Source organism: Lactuca sativa, chromosome 4 (assembly GCF_002870075.4).
Source record: "Lactuca sativa cultivar Salinas chromosome 4, Lsat_Salinas_v11, whole genome shotgun sequence".
Lineage (NCBI taxonomy): Eukaryota > Viridiplantae > Streptophyta > Magnoliopsida > Asterales > Asteraceae > Lactuca > Lactuca sativa.
The window spans coordinates 346,399,490-346,412,679 of NC_056626.2; the positions used below are offsets into that span (position 1 = coordinate 346,399,490).

Genomic DNA, 13,190 nt, shown 5'->3' on the forward strand with positions numbered 1-13,190 from the left:
GACCGGAAGGTCTTATGTGTATGATGTTTATGCGATGCATGTTATATATGTGATATGTTATGATATGAGTATGATGATATGGACCAGAAGGTCAACAGAGTTATGGGATGGAAATCCCCTGAGACACTTGGATCAGAATAATATTTAATAAAATAATTTTTGGATTTTTCCATTTATTTTGCAATTTAAAATTATTTTTTAGAATATGCACAGTGTAATATTCTACTAGAATATTTCACGTATTTTTTAAAAAAAAACGGGATTTTTTTTAATTTTTTTTAATTAATTCAAGTTCTGAAAATAATATTTAAAAAAAGAATTTTTATATTTTTTCATTTATTTTACATTTTAAAATTATTTTTTAGAATATGTCAGTGTAATATTCTATTAGAATATTTCACGTATTTTTCAAAAAAAACGGGATTTTTTTTATTTTTTTTAGTTAATTCAAGTTCCGAAAATAATATTTAAAAAAATAATTTTTGGATTTTTCCATTTATTTTGCATTTTAAAATTATTTTTAGATTTGGTCTCACGGTCTTACAAAATTAGAATAGTCTCAAATGAACCTGAATATATATATATATATATATATATATATATATATATATATATATATATATATATATATATATATATATATATATATATATATATATATATATATATATATATATATATATATATAATCATTCATTATTTTGTGGTTCCTTGTCAATGATTATTAAATTGTACATATATTCATCTTTTCATTTTATTTTTAATCCTTGATTGTTTACGAATATAAAATTTGGATTGATAATACGGGACATTTCGTACTTAAAGATTGCACCAGAAGAAATGAATACAATATGCAAATCTCAAATCCTTGATCTCACAATGATAGTCCATTGACTTATCCTCCCTAATAAATGAAAATAATTTTGTCACATGTCATTTTCTCATTAACTTGGACACATGTCATTTTTTGGTATTTTTGAATAAATGTTTTTTCCATGTGTCATTTTCTTATTGTTTATCTTTTTTTAATTAACACATCTTATTTAAACCTCAATTATTAATTGCCTTATTTGAAAATAGTAATTAAATTACAATATTACAACTCATATTATTGAATATGTTTCATTTTAAATTCAAATTTTAAATTTTAAATTTAAATAAATTTTTGTTTAAACCTTTATATTTAATTTTTTTTGTTTTATCCAACCCGTATAACATACGGGTCTCACAACTAGTTCATTAATATATGGCATTTCATGGTTCTTCACATTCTATAAGTCTCAATACGGCTTAATTTGTCACAATAGTGAAACAATTCATATGGGAAATTCTATAAGTCACACTCCGATTTATTTTAGTTGCAATTCAAAAAAGAAATTTGTGGTTCATATGGTTACGGTAAATAAATTTGTTGCAATCCTACAAACAAATCTCATGAGCTAAATGGTAGTTGATTCATGAGATAATATTGAAATGTAGTTTAGTTCTTTTGAGGATTACATGTGAAATCTTAATAACTCCAAACAATATTTTTTAAATATACAATTCTAGAAATTTTGCACTCATTATATTATTTGGGTACAATATTCATCATATGTTCAAAATAATATTAGAATTATGGTTTTATAGAACTGTTGAAAAATCTTGTTTAGAGAATTTTTATCATAGTCTTGAATATATAAACATATTATAATTAGGGGATGTTGACTTATTTTGACGTGGTTGTTTACATGGCCGCTCTAGATGGTAGGTAACCCAGACGACCATCCAAGAATCACTTCTCCAGGAGGCCTAAATTTTCTTGGATATATATATATATATATATATATATATATATATATATATATATATATATATATATATATATATATATATATATATATATATATTAGGTTGTTTTGTTTTTAGTAATTATTGTATGCCAGAATGCATATATCTGGGTCATTAGATGGAATATAATCAAAGGTCATGATCTGAGGGTCTATGATAGTAGAATGTGATAACATGTACCATATAATCACACAAATTCCAGCATAAGGGCATTTTAGTCAATTAACCTATATTAAAAAAAGAAATTTTCAAATTTTTAGGGATAATTAATTCTGTTATTTTTAAAAATCTGAATATTTTAAATTAATTCAAATTTAAAAATCTGATTTTATTCTGTCAGAATGTCAAACATTAATTAGTAAAGCTATTTTCGATTTTATTTTTGCGGAATATATTTCCAATGCATATATTTTTTATAATTAACCTGATTTAATAATTCAACATATATTCTTCATATACATTCGAATGTGAATACAAAATCATACATATGCTTACAAACTAATAGTCTTATAAAATTTAATATAGTTATACATATTCTAACAGAATATCATCAAAAATGAATAAAAATATTAAGAAATAACATTCTTAAATATACAATTATTAAGCAAATACACATGATCTTCATCAATGGTCCAAATAATGCACTTGATTCAAACTATGATGAAAATGTGATATATATCATAAGAATGTAATTCTTCGCAAAATATAGTTGTTGTTGAACTCGATTAAATCTTTCTCTTGTATAATCAATAGTGAATTCCTTCTTCAAGTCATTCTGAAAGAATAAGATGCATTATTCGTTAGTATTAGCAGTGAAGCTAATGTACTTTTTGTTAACAAACATTCTCAAAGACATTCTAACAAAATGCATTTATACGAATAAATTCTGACAGAATACAAGCATTACTTATTTAATAGAAAGTAAATAATAGAGAATGATAGCATATTCTAATAGAATGTATTCCATTTTTCCTATATTGCAATGTTTTTTACTTTTCCTATCTTGACAAATAAGGAGATTGAAATCGAATTTTGTTAGAATAATAGTGTAAAAAAACAACAATACTCAGGAAGCAAAATGTAACTTACTGAATTGTGTTTTAACCGTTTCAAATAAATAATTCAAAGATATTAAAAAAGGGTACTTACAGTTTCGAAAAACTTAATGTCATATTCATCCGCAAGAGCTTGACCCTTTGCAATTGGAACATCCTACAAGAAAATAAGATCATGAGTTAGTGACACATCATTTTTGAATTTTTTCAAGGGTAAAATTGTAAAAAATAGAAAAAACTAGCATACCCTTTTGCTTTCATCCATATCAGCCTTATTCCTAACAAGAATCTTGTTAACATTGTCTGAAACATGTTGTTCAATGTTGTGAATCCAGTTTCTTATGTCTGGAGATATAAAGAGATTTGCCAACAATGTGTCATTCATTACAAGGTAAAAAAACAAAAAAAAACTTATTGTTGAAAGATGATTTGTTAGTAACATCATACACCAATAAAATCCCCATAGCACCCATGTAGTAAGCTAGAGTATAGAGGGGCAAAAGTGTCAATTACATAACATTATAATCTGAAAAACATGAGAAAAATCTATACCTATTGTGATGGTTCGGAATCGTTCTTGACCAGCTGTGTCCCAAATTTGGAGTTTGATCTATCTGCCATCAAGTTCAACGGTTCTTATCTTGAAATCAATACTGTATCAAGAATTTTTTTAACATATTTAAAAAAACAAATTAATTTTTAATATAGTAGTTAAGAAATTAACTCACCCAATTGTAGTGATGAAACTAGTGGTGAAAGAACCATCAGAAAAACGCAAAAAAAGGCAACTTTTACCCATATCTGTAATTAATTACAATTGTTATAACACACATAGACACATTCATCATAACACAAAAAATTTGGAATTTGGAAAAAACACAGTCCATGCAGAAATATTACAATCGAACTATAAGTACACCCAGAAACAATTGAATTAAATTATCCAGAAAAATCGAGAAGAAATTGTATAAACTTACTGAGAGGAAGAACATGAGCAGAGACCAACAAAACTAAAAACATAAACGGAGCTCCATTACTTTTCCTGATTTAAAATCAACATACGATGCTGAAGAGGAATTGCGCTTGTGAAACCTATTCATCATCTCCTTCATTCTGATTAGCAGCCAATCTTTAGAATCATTTGAACTTAGAATCTTCATTATCATATGGTGATTTTAAGGTTTATTGTGGCTGTGATGGTCGTGGTGTCCGAGACTTTCGTGATTTAGGGTTGGGTTGTGAAGAAGCGAAGCAGAAGATGAAGACAGATCGTGCTTACTCCTTTTTATCAAATCCCCCATTTATCTCAATTACTATAATTTTAGAGTCATGATTTACTAATTTACCCTAATTAATTTATTTAATGATTAAATTATTCCTAAATTCCTATTGGTGCATTCATGCATACAATAGTTGCTAAAAACATTTGAACCTAAGTCTCTCTCTCTCTCTCTCTCTCTCTCTATATATATATATATATATATATATATATATATATATATATATATATATATATATATATATTCCTAAATGATTATTAACGATCTAAAGTTAATTCAAACTCAAATTAGCTCAAAAGATAAACAATTTGGATTGTTTGTGGTTGCTAATTGAACACATTTATAACAAAGAATAAATAATATTTTTTTTAATCTTTATTATATTTGTCTTTGAAGCATCATTTTTTTTACCATGTGTCTTTTATATATTTGGCCCAGTCGTTTAATTAATTTTCATAACCAATTTCGAATTTTATTAAAAAATGTATCACAAAAGTATATTCCTACTTTTAATCGTTTATAAAAAAAATCACAAAATTACTAAAAGATTTTGCCTCTCTAAATTCTAGCATATTTCTTTTACTAAAATCAAATTTATTATGCTTCATTTGTTTTATGTGATTTATTGTTAAAATTTTAAAATACAAAAGGACTACTTTTTTTTTCTTTATATATTTTTTTTCAAATATTATAATCTCAAAAGATTATCTATCTTTTTGTTATTTTCGTCCGTCAAGAACACCCTAAAAGATTTTTCTTCTTTTATTTTGATTTCAATATAGAAAAACTAATAAATATCGAAATATTTTACATTTTGTTATGTTTTATCGAAAGTGTTTGATTTGTGTCATGTATGCATACTACTTCTCGAAAATTTACCCATGCAATAACTTATCCTACTTCTTGTGTTTTTTTCTAATGGAAAGTTGTTATTTACACGTGCAAGGAATATATGTAACACCCTTGTACAAATATGACCCTGATTGCAAATTGATCGTCTAAAGAATAAAGAGAAATTAAATATATTTGTTTTTTTTTTCTTAAATTTTATTAAATGATTATTAAATGTTATATTATGTCATTATTTAATTGGATAGAAAAGATTCGTAGAAACAAAAATTAAAAAAATATTTAATTTCTCTTATTTTAATTATTCATAATCTTATCCTTAATTTTATAAGAACAGGGCTTGGAGATGTTAGAGACGTAATGGGGATTTATATGTGATTTTTTTTAATTGTTTGTAGTTTAGGATATCAAATATAATTTGATGAGATGGAAAAATGGTGCAAATCTCTTGATTTTAGTGTTAGAATATTTGTAGCAATAAAATTTAGGAAACAATTTATTTTCTACCATTGATTCCAAAAATGGGATTATTTACTTTAATTCATTAATTATAACCATACGTAAAATGAGATTATTTATTTTAATTATCCGATATCATATGCTCAATTTTATGAATATCGATGCAATTATTGAAATTATTGTTTCAACGTATAAAACAAAACAAAATACCAAAGATCAAATATATTAGAAAGATGATATAAGAATATGAAAATTCATATTTGAATTATTAATAATAGATCTAACTAGTGGTAAACGCAGTACGGTTCGGTGCGGTTATTAGTCAAAACCTCACCACTAATCGCAAATACGGTTAATCCATTTTCAAAACCACTTTGTGCGGTTATTTTTGCGGTGCGGTTAGACGGTTATTTTTATGGTGCGGTTTTGTTTTTTTGTGTTGCGGTTATTAACCGAATGGATTTGATGCGGTTATTTTGTATAGTTTTTAACCACAGTTTAGAGCTCAAACGGTTTTAAGAGTTCAAACATATTATTTGTAATAATAAAAATCCATAAGATATAAGACAATTAATTTAAATAACAAACAACTAATATTTTAAAAACGTCAAATCAATAGTAATTAACAATAAGTATCTTAAAATTGTCTAATTTCATCATTTTTCAAAATTAAACATAACAAAGACCAACACTTTTGTCTTCTAGTATTTTATCCATTTTTTATCCATGAAATTTGTCTTATTTTTAATATCTAATATATTAATAATTAATAAAAGAAATTGTATATAATATATGCAGTGTGGTGCGGTTTTTGAAAACTAATAACCGCACCGCACCGCAAATTTGCGGTTTTTGAAAAACATAAAACGTCACCATCGGTTTTTATTGGGGTTGCGGTTTATGCGGTTTTTGCTCACCCCTAGATCTAACTTTGAAGTTAAGATTCTTTGTGGGCAAGGTGCATCACAACTCAATACTACTACGTTGACTTCGTACCGTTAAATTAAAACTTTTCCTTTTTAGGGCATATTTCGATTACGTATGATATTCATCAACTATACACATTACGTAAACATCCACATCATAAAACTTTTGGGATTGTCGAAGTAATGTATTTCAATCCAATCAAATCAATTTAATTCACTTATATCATTTAACTTTTTTTTTGCCCCCGCAATGGAAGCTTATCGGTTGAGGTGGATAACACATTTTTGCCTTTTCGATGGGAGCTTATCGGTTAAGGTGCAAAATTCTCAGCAAAAGTTCAATGGTTCAAATCTTGGCAAATTAGTGTTTCGCGATTAACCTTCCATATGAAACTTGGGGTGGGCTGACATAGACTGCTATGCGATTTGCCATTTTTTTAACTTGCATAAGTGATCGTGTCTAACATCTAGAATATACTTTAAATAAGTCAGATATGTTGCGTAGTTACTACCTGGTAATGTTTGTGACCACCGGTACAATTTTGTGAGTAGTTCTTCCAAAAAATAAACATTTAACGTATCAGGTTCTTCAATATTAAGTATGCATGTTTACACAAGAAGGCAAATGAAATGATAGAAATATCATGAAGGAAGGAGAAAATTAACTTTTCTTCTAGTCTAAACTAAAGAAACATACACACATAGACATGTATGTATATACATGCATGTGTGCCGGTCGATGAAAAATGGTCGAAATGCATGATACTCGAATATAAGCCGCTTACAATAATCATTGTTTATTAGTTTATATGTTTTTATCATTTTAAATGTCATATGATTTCTTTTAATTAATTATTTCACGTAGAGATGGGAAGGTACAACTACAACGACTACTAAGGCCACTACGATGACTATGGCGACAATGGCAACTTCTGGCTAAACCCTACAACGGCTATAGAGACTATAGTGGCTACTATAGCGAATTCTGACTAAACCCTACAGTTACATTAGACGTCGGGGTGGGGAGAAATTTGAATATTCCCACAGTGCAACTACATTAGCTTGATCGGCTATTGCCATGAGTACGACACGGAGGGGGGCGAGTCTTGGAAAAGGGTTTGATACAAGGAAGATTCATCTCATCAAGATTCCAACTTGGGTAAAAATGGGATGTCAATGTTAAATCGCACCATAAATATACTAAAAGGATTGGGGGAGTGGGGGTGGCATTTGCTTGCCATTTGCATGGTGTGGGTTGCATACACCGACCCTCAAACATGGCATGGCAAAATGGCAAATGGAAATTGCATGGTTGTGCCGATGAGAGAGAGAGAGAGAGAGAGAGAGAGAGAGAGAGAGAGAGAGAGAGAGAGAGAGAGAGAGAGAGAGAGAGAGAGAGAGAGAGTTTTATTTTTTTTCTTTATTTCTTTTTTCTTTTATTTTATCAAGTTACCTATCGAAATGGCATGTCATTTATGTTGTATGACAAAAATGATATGTAAATGAGATTGACTTCAAAGCTAATGTGTCATCATGGCATGACATGATCCACTCCCTAAAGTCTAATATGCATTCTATTTACATCAAGAACTTCCCGAATTCCATAGAAGCCAAAAATTTATGAATGACTTGTGCCGGACATATCTTTTTATTACTGTTTTCAAATCAATTCTTTAGTACTGTTTAGTTTTATCTAGTTTTTTTTGGTTTTATTCAAACAAAATCGATCCCTACTTAATTAATTATTCATAGTTTAATTAAAATTTATAAATCTTTAATAAATCATACATTTTACCCCTGATTTCGACAACCCAATCTTACCATAGCTATATTGCTATACGACCGAGTACACTTATCTGGTTGTATAACAATTGTCATTTACGGTAAAACATGCTAGAAATTGACCGCTAATTTAAATACATCAACCAACAACTCTTTTGACTTTCTTGTTCGAGAGTATTGTGAGGGATTTGACTTTAGAGAAGTAATGTTATGAATGAAGAAAAAAAAACAGAGGTGTTAGATTGATATCAAGGGGATCGTTTTCCTTTCGATTTGAAACATATCACTACTGCAAAAGGCCAAATATAATGGTGAGAGTGGATTAACTATTAGAGATAACTCCTAAATTAGTTTTGATAAAGATATTATTGCAATTGAAGTTTTAAAAAATACAAGGTAGTAGTGTAGGATAAATGGTGTTATATGGAAATACTATAAATCCTACGGCTAAAACCTTGAGTTGATGCTAGTAAAAGGGGTATATTTGGTAGCACAGATAGAATTAAGGAACTTATTAGTGAAAGATATAAAAATTGTAAAAAAGAGAGCTTAATGTACTTTTCGATAAACTTATGGGATTACTACTCAAGCGAAAAAGTTGATCAATGTCAGAAGTTGATTCTATTGTTTGTACACTACACCAATACAGGAGTTGGTGAGTTATAGTTTATTTAAACCCACACAAAGGAGGAGTTTTGACACAGGAAAATAGCAACGGAAAATTTTCGTAGGTAATTAGCTACATAATACCAATAGAATTCCTACGGAATGGGATGCCCTAAATTAGTAACGGAATTACTACGGAATAGCTACGGAATAACGACGGACGCACATTCGTAGCTATTCTGTTGGTAATTAGCTACAGAATAGCTACGGAATTGCGACGAAAGTAAGCACGTAGGTATTTCATAGGTAAATAGCTACATAATAGCTACAGACTACACAAAAAAAAATACCTACAGAATAACTACAAAATACCAACGACTTTATTATTATTATTATTATTATTATTATTATTATTATTATTATTATTATTATTATTATTCAAGTTAAAACTCTTTTTTGGATCATTTTGTTTTAAATATTTAAAACACAAACGATTAAAAACAAACAATTAAAAATCATACTAATGGTATTATTAATATTAATATTTATATACATAATGATAATATATAATAATCATAACGAATGTGTTTAACACATAAACAAATGAGCAAACGAAAAAAAAAAAAAGAACAAAGTTTAACACATCAATAAGGTGAAATAATATATACATTTAATGTACGAACAACGAAAAATGATGATAATTAGCTAGGGGAAATATGTATATTAATTTATATAAGTAAGTGTATGTATGTATGTATTTATTAATGTAAGTATGTATTGAGTATATGTACGTATGTTTATGTACATGTATGTACGAGTATGTGTGTATATGTGTGCTTATGTATACGTATGTGTGTATATATGTATGTGTATGTGTATTTGAGTATGTATATGTATGTGTGTATGTGTATCTATGTGTATACATGGTTTTATATACATTTATATGATGTATAACTTTATGTCAAAGTATAATGATATTGTGAAAAAAATAGAACGAAAAAAATGACTTTTGACCCTTGAAAAATAGAAAAAAAAAAATCGTAGGTAATCTGTAAGTAAATACCTACGGATAACCTTTATCCGTAGGTAAGCCGTAGGTATTTACCTACGGATTACCTACAGTTTTTTCTTTTTTTTTTTTTTTTTTTTTTTTTTGTATTTTCTAATTTTTAAGGGTAAATATTGTTTTTTCAGTTTCATTTTTTCAAAACATCACTATACTATGAATGCTTTGTTTTCACCAAATTATATATAAACTAAACTTACATACAAAGGTATTCATCGTTAGAACCCATTACTTATTTACAACTTTATTATGCTATTTTTATATAATATAAGTGAAAGTTATTTTCTATACACAAATAGAATAAGGGTTTGATTTGGTAAATCATTCATTCTTTTAAAGTAGGCTTATGATCCATAGTTCTTCATATTGGGCTAAACTCGTGTGGTAACCCATGGATACTCCATGGAGGTTTTAACCTATGGAGCATGAGGGATATGGAAAGTCATTAGGTTTTACATGGTGTAACCCTAGTTTGCCACACTATATAAGAAACCAGACCCATGGAGGTTTTACTAGTGAAAACACAAAAGGGCAAGCCGATTTTATGAGTGCAAGTGACATCTTCTCAAGTTGCTCCATTTGTTGGCGGTGTTGTGCGATTCCATTTGAGGTGCAACACTTGGGGCACCAAGTTCTTAAAGGTCTAAGGCTTCAACTGTAACACCGTAAAATTTAAGACAATTTTTTGCATTTTAAAACAGATTTTTCCAAACACATTTATTAACAAAATCTCATTGTATCATATCTTTGTTTCACAAAATATTTCCCAAGATCAAAATACATAAAATCCCATGTGTGTGTACGAATCATGCCAGCGCCTTCCCGCGATCATCTCTGGTACCTAAAACACATAACACATAACACTGTAAGCATAAAGCTTAGTGAGTTCCCCAAAATACCACACATAACACATACTAGCCACTCGAGGCTATAACTCTGTGGGCCCTTGGGCCCTAAATCTGTGGACCCTCTGGTCCTGGCTCTGTGAACCTTCCGGTTCTAACTCTGATATACTCTGATATACACATGGCATAAATCATATAGAAATAATGTAGTGCAACACATCACATAAATAACATACAATAACTCTGTCACATAACTCTAGTTACCACTCAAGGTAAAGTATAGTGAGAAGACTCACCTCAGATGTCTCGGCAAATCTCTAACTCGGTAGAAATACGATCTAGCGTCCGCCTAATCACATAAAATAAATACTCTCATAAATATAACTCACAGGACTAGACTCAACCCTCTCTTGGCACCCTCAGAAGGGTAAAAGACCATTTTGCCCCTCTTTTGGCTCAAAGGCCCCATTGCTGTCCAAACCCTAAAAGTTAACAAAAGTCAACGGTCAAACTTTGACCTGACTCGTCGAGTGCACCTGGGCAACTCGGCGAGTCTCAGGTGCACTCGACGAGTCTACACGTGTCCACTAACTCTCTAGTCTCGTTTGGCATGTCGAGTTCCTCCCCTTGGTCGATGAGTCACACTAGGCATGAATCGTGGGGCTACCCCGACTCAACTCGCTGAGTCTCAAGATCAACTCGGCGAGTTCTACCTTGAACTCCAGTCCTTTAATCCCTCTCATACTCACTGAGTTATTCCCCCAACTCGGTAGGTCTACTCGCTGAGTGATTTACGGGAAACCCTAACCCTACTCGCCGAGTCTGCCCTTGGACTCGGCGAGTTCATGTCATGCACAAACTCAATTGAGCTCCTAAGGTCAGATATGTTCCTTTGGTCCATAGATCTGACCTTCCCAAGCCTGAAAAACACGTAAAGCTCGAATCTTGACACTCATGGGATGTCTAAAAGGTTTCGCTTGGTGATTTAGCCCCAAAAATAACATTCTAAGTTCAACACCTCTATAGCTCAACATAAAGCAAGTTGAGATAAGTTCTTTAGACCACTATGGGCCCAGATACGAAATTTCAAAGTGAATAAGGGCCATGTTCTCACAATTTCTTCCATTAAAGGACATGAAAAACTCTACATCTATGGATTCCTTCAACACAATAGATAAAGGGGCGATATATTACCTCAAGGATGATGTCTTTAGCTCGAAATCCACAAATGCACCACCTCCTTGGCCTCCTCTAAGCTGGAAACACCTCCTTCTTGCAAGAATCAACCACAATGATCAAGAAATGGCTCCTTTCCTCTCACATTCGCTCTAGCTCTTTTAGGGTTCCTCTATGGGGTTTGGTAGCCACAAATGATGGCCCTAAGGACCTTTAAATAGGTCCCAAACCCAGGAAATTAGGGTTTCATTAAACAGCGTGGACTCGCCGAGTCCACTCATGGACTCGCCGAGTCCAGTCATGAACCCGGATGAGAATCCACGACCCTACTCGGCGAGTCTAAGCACCAACTCGCTGAGTCCCTCCACAAACTCCAAAATAAGTGAATAAAATAATATACCTGGGAATCCGGATGTTACAATTCTCCCCCACTAGAATCAGACTTCTCCCTCGAAGTCTCACTCTACAAACAACTCTGGATGTTGCGTACGTATCTCGCTTTCCGGCTCCCAAGTCAGCTCTTACCCTTTCCAATGTTGCCACTGGACCTGCACCAGAGGCACTTCCTTGTTCCGCAGAACCTTGATCTTCCGATCCCTAATCGCCACCGGTCTCTCAACATATTTTAGGCTCACATCCACCTGAATATCCTCTAATGGTACCACTGCCGACACATCGGCTATACACTTTCTCAGCTACGACACGTGGAAGGTGTCATGAATCTGACCCAACTCTGCAGGTAGCTCCAAACGGTAGGCTACCTTGCCTACTCTCGCGATCACACTGAAAGGACCAATATATTGGGGCCCCAACTTGCCCCTCTTCCTGAATCGGATCACTCTTTTCCAAGGAGAGACCTTCAGGAGCACAAAGTCGCCGACCTGAAACTCGAGCTCAGACCGACTCTTGTCTGCATAACTCTTTTGACGACTCTGAGCGGTCAACAACATCTATCTGACCTGCTGTATCTACTCAGTCGTCTGAAGCACGATCTCTGTACTACCCATCACACGTTGCCCTACCTCTCCCCAGCAAATGGGGGTCCGACACCTCCTCCCATACAATAGCTCAAAGGGTGGCATACCAATGCTCGAATGATGGCTGTTGTTGTTGGAAAACTCTGCCAAGGGTAAATATGTGTCCCAACTCCCGCGAAAATCCAACACACATGCTTGGAGCATGTCCTCGAGTGTCTGAATCGTCCGCTCACTCTGCCCGTCAGTTTGTGGGTGGTATGCAGTACTAAAATGCAGCCTCGTACCCAATTCCTCATGAAACTTCTTCCAGAACCTGGAAGTGAAACGTACATCTCGATC

The 13,190-nt window shown here is 31.6% G+C and overlaps 1 pseudogene; it reads right to left on the minus strand.

The window, feature by feature from the left end:
• Positions 1 to 2,485: 2,485 nt before the first annotated feature.
• On the minus strand, positions 2,486 to 12,309 carry LOC111910680 (ras-related protein RAB1BV-like; annotated as a pseudogene).
• Between the last annotated feature and the right edge of the window lie 881 nt (positions 12,310 to 13,190).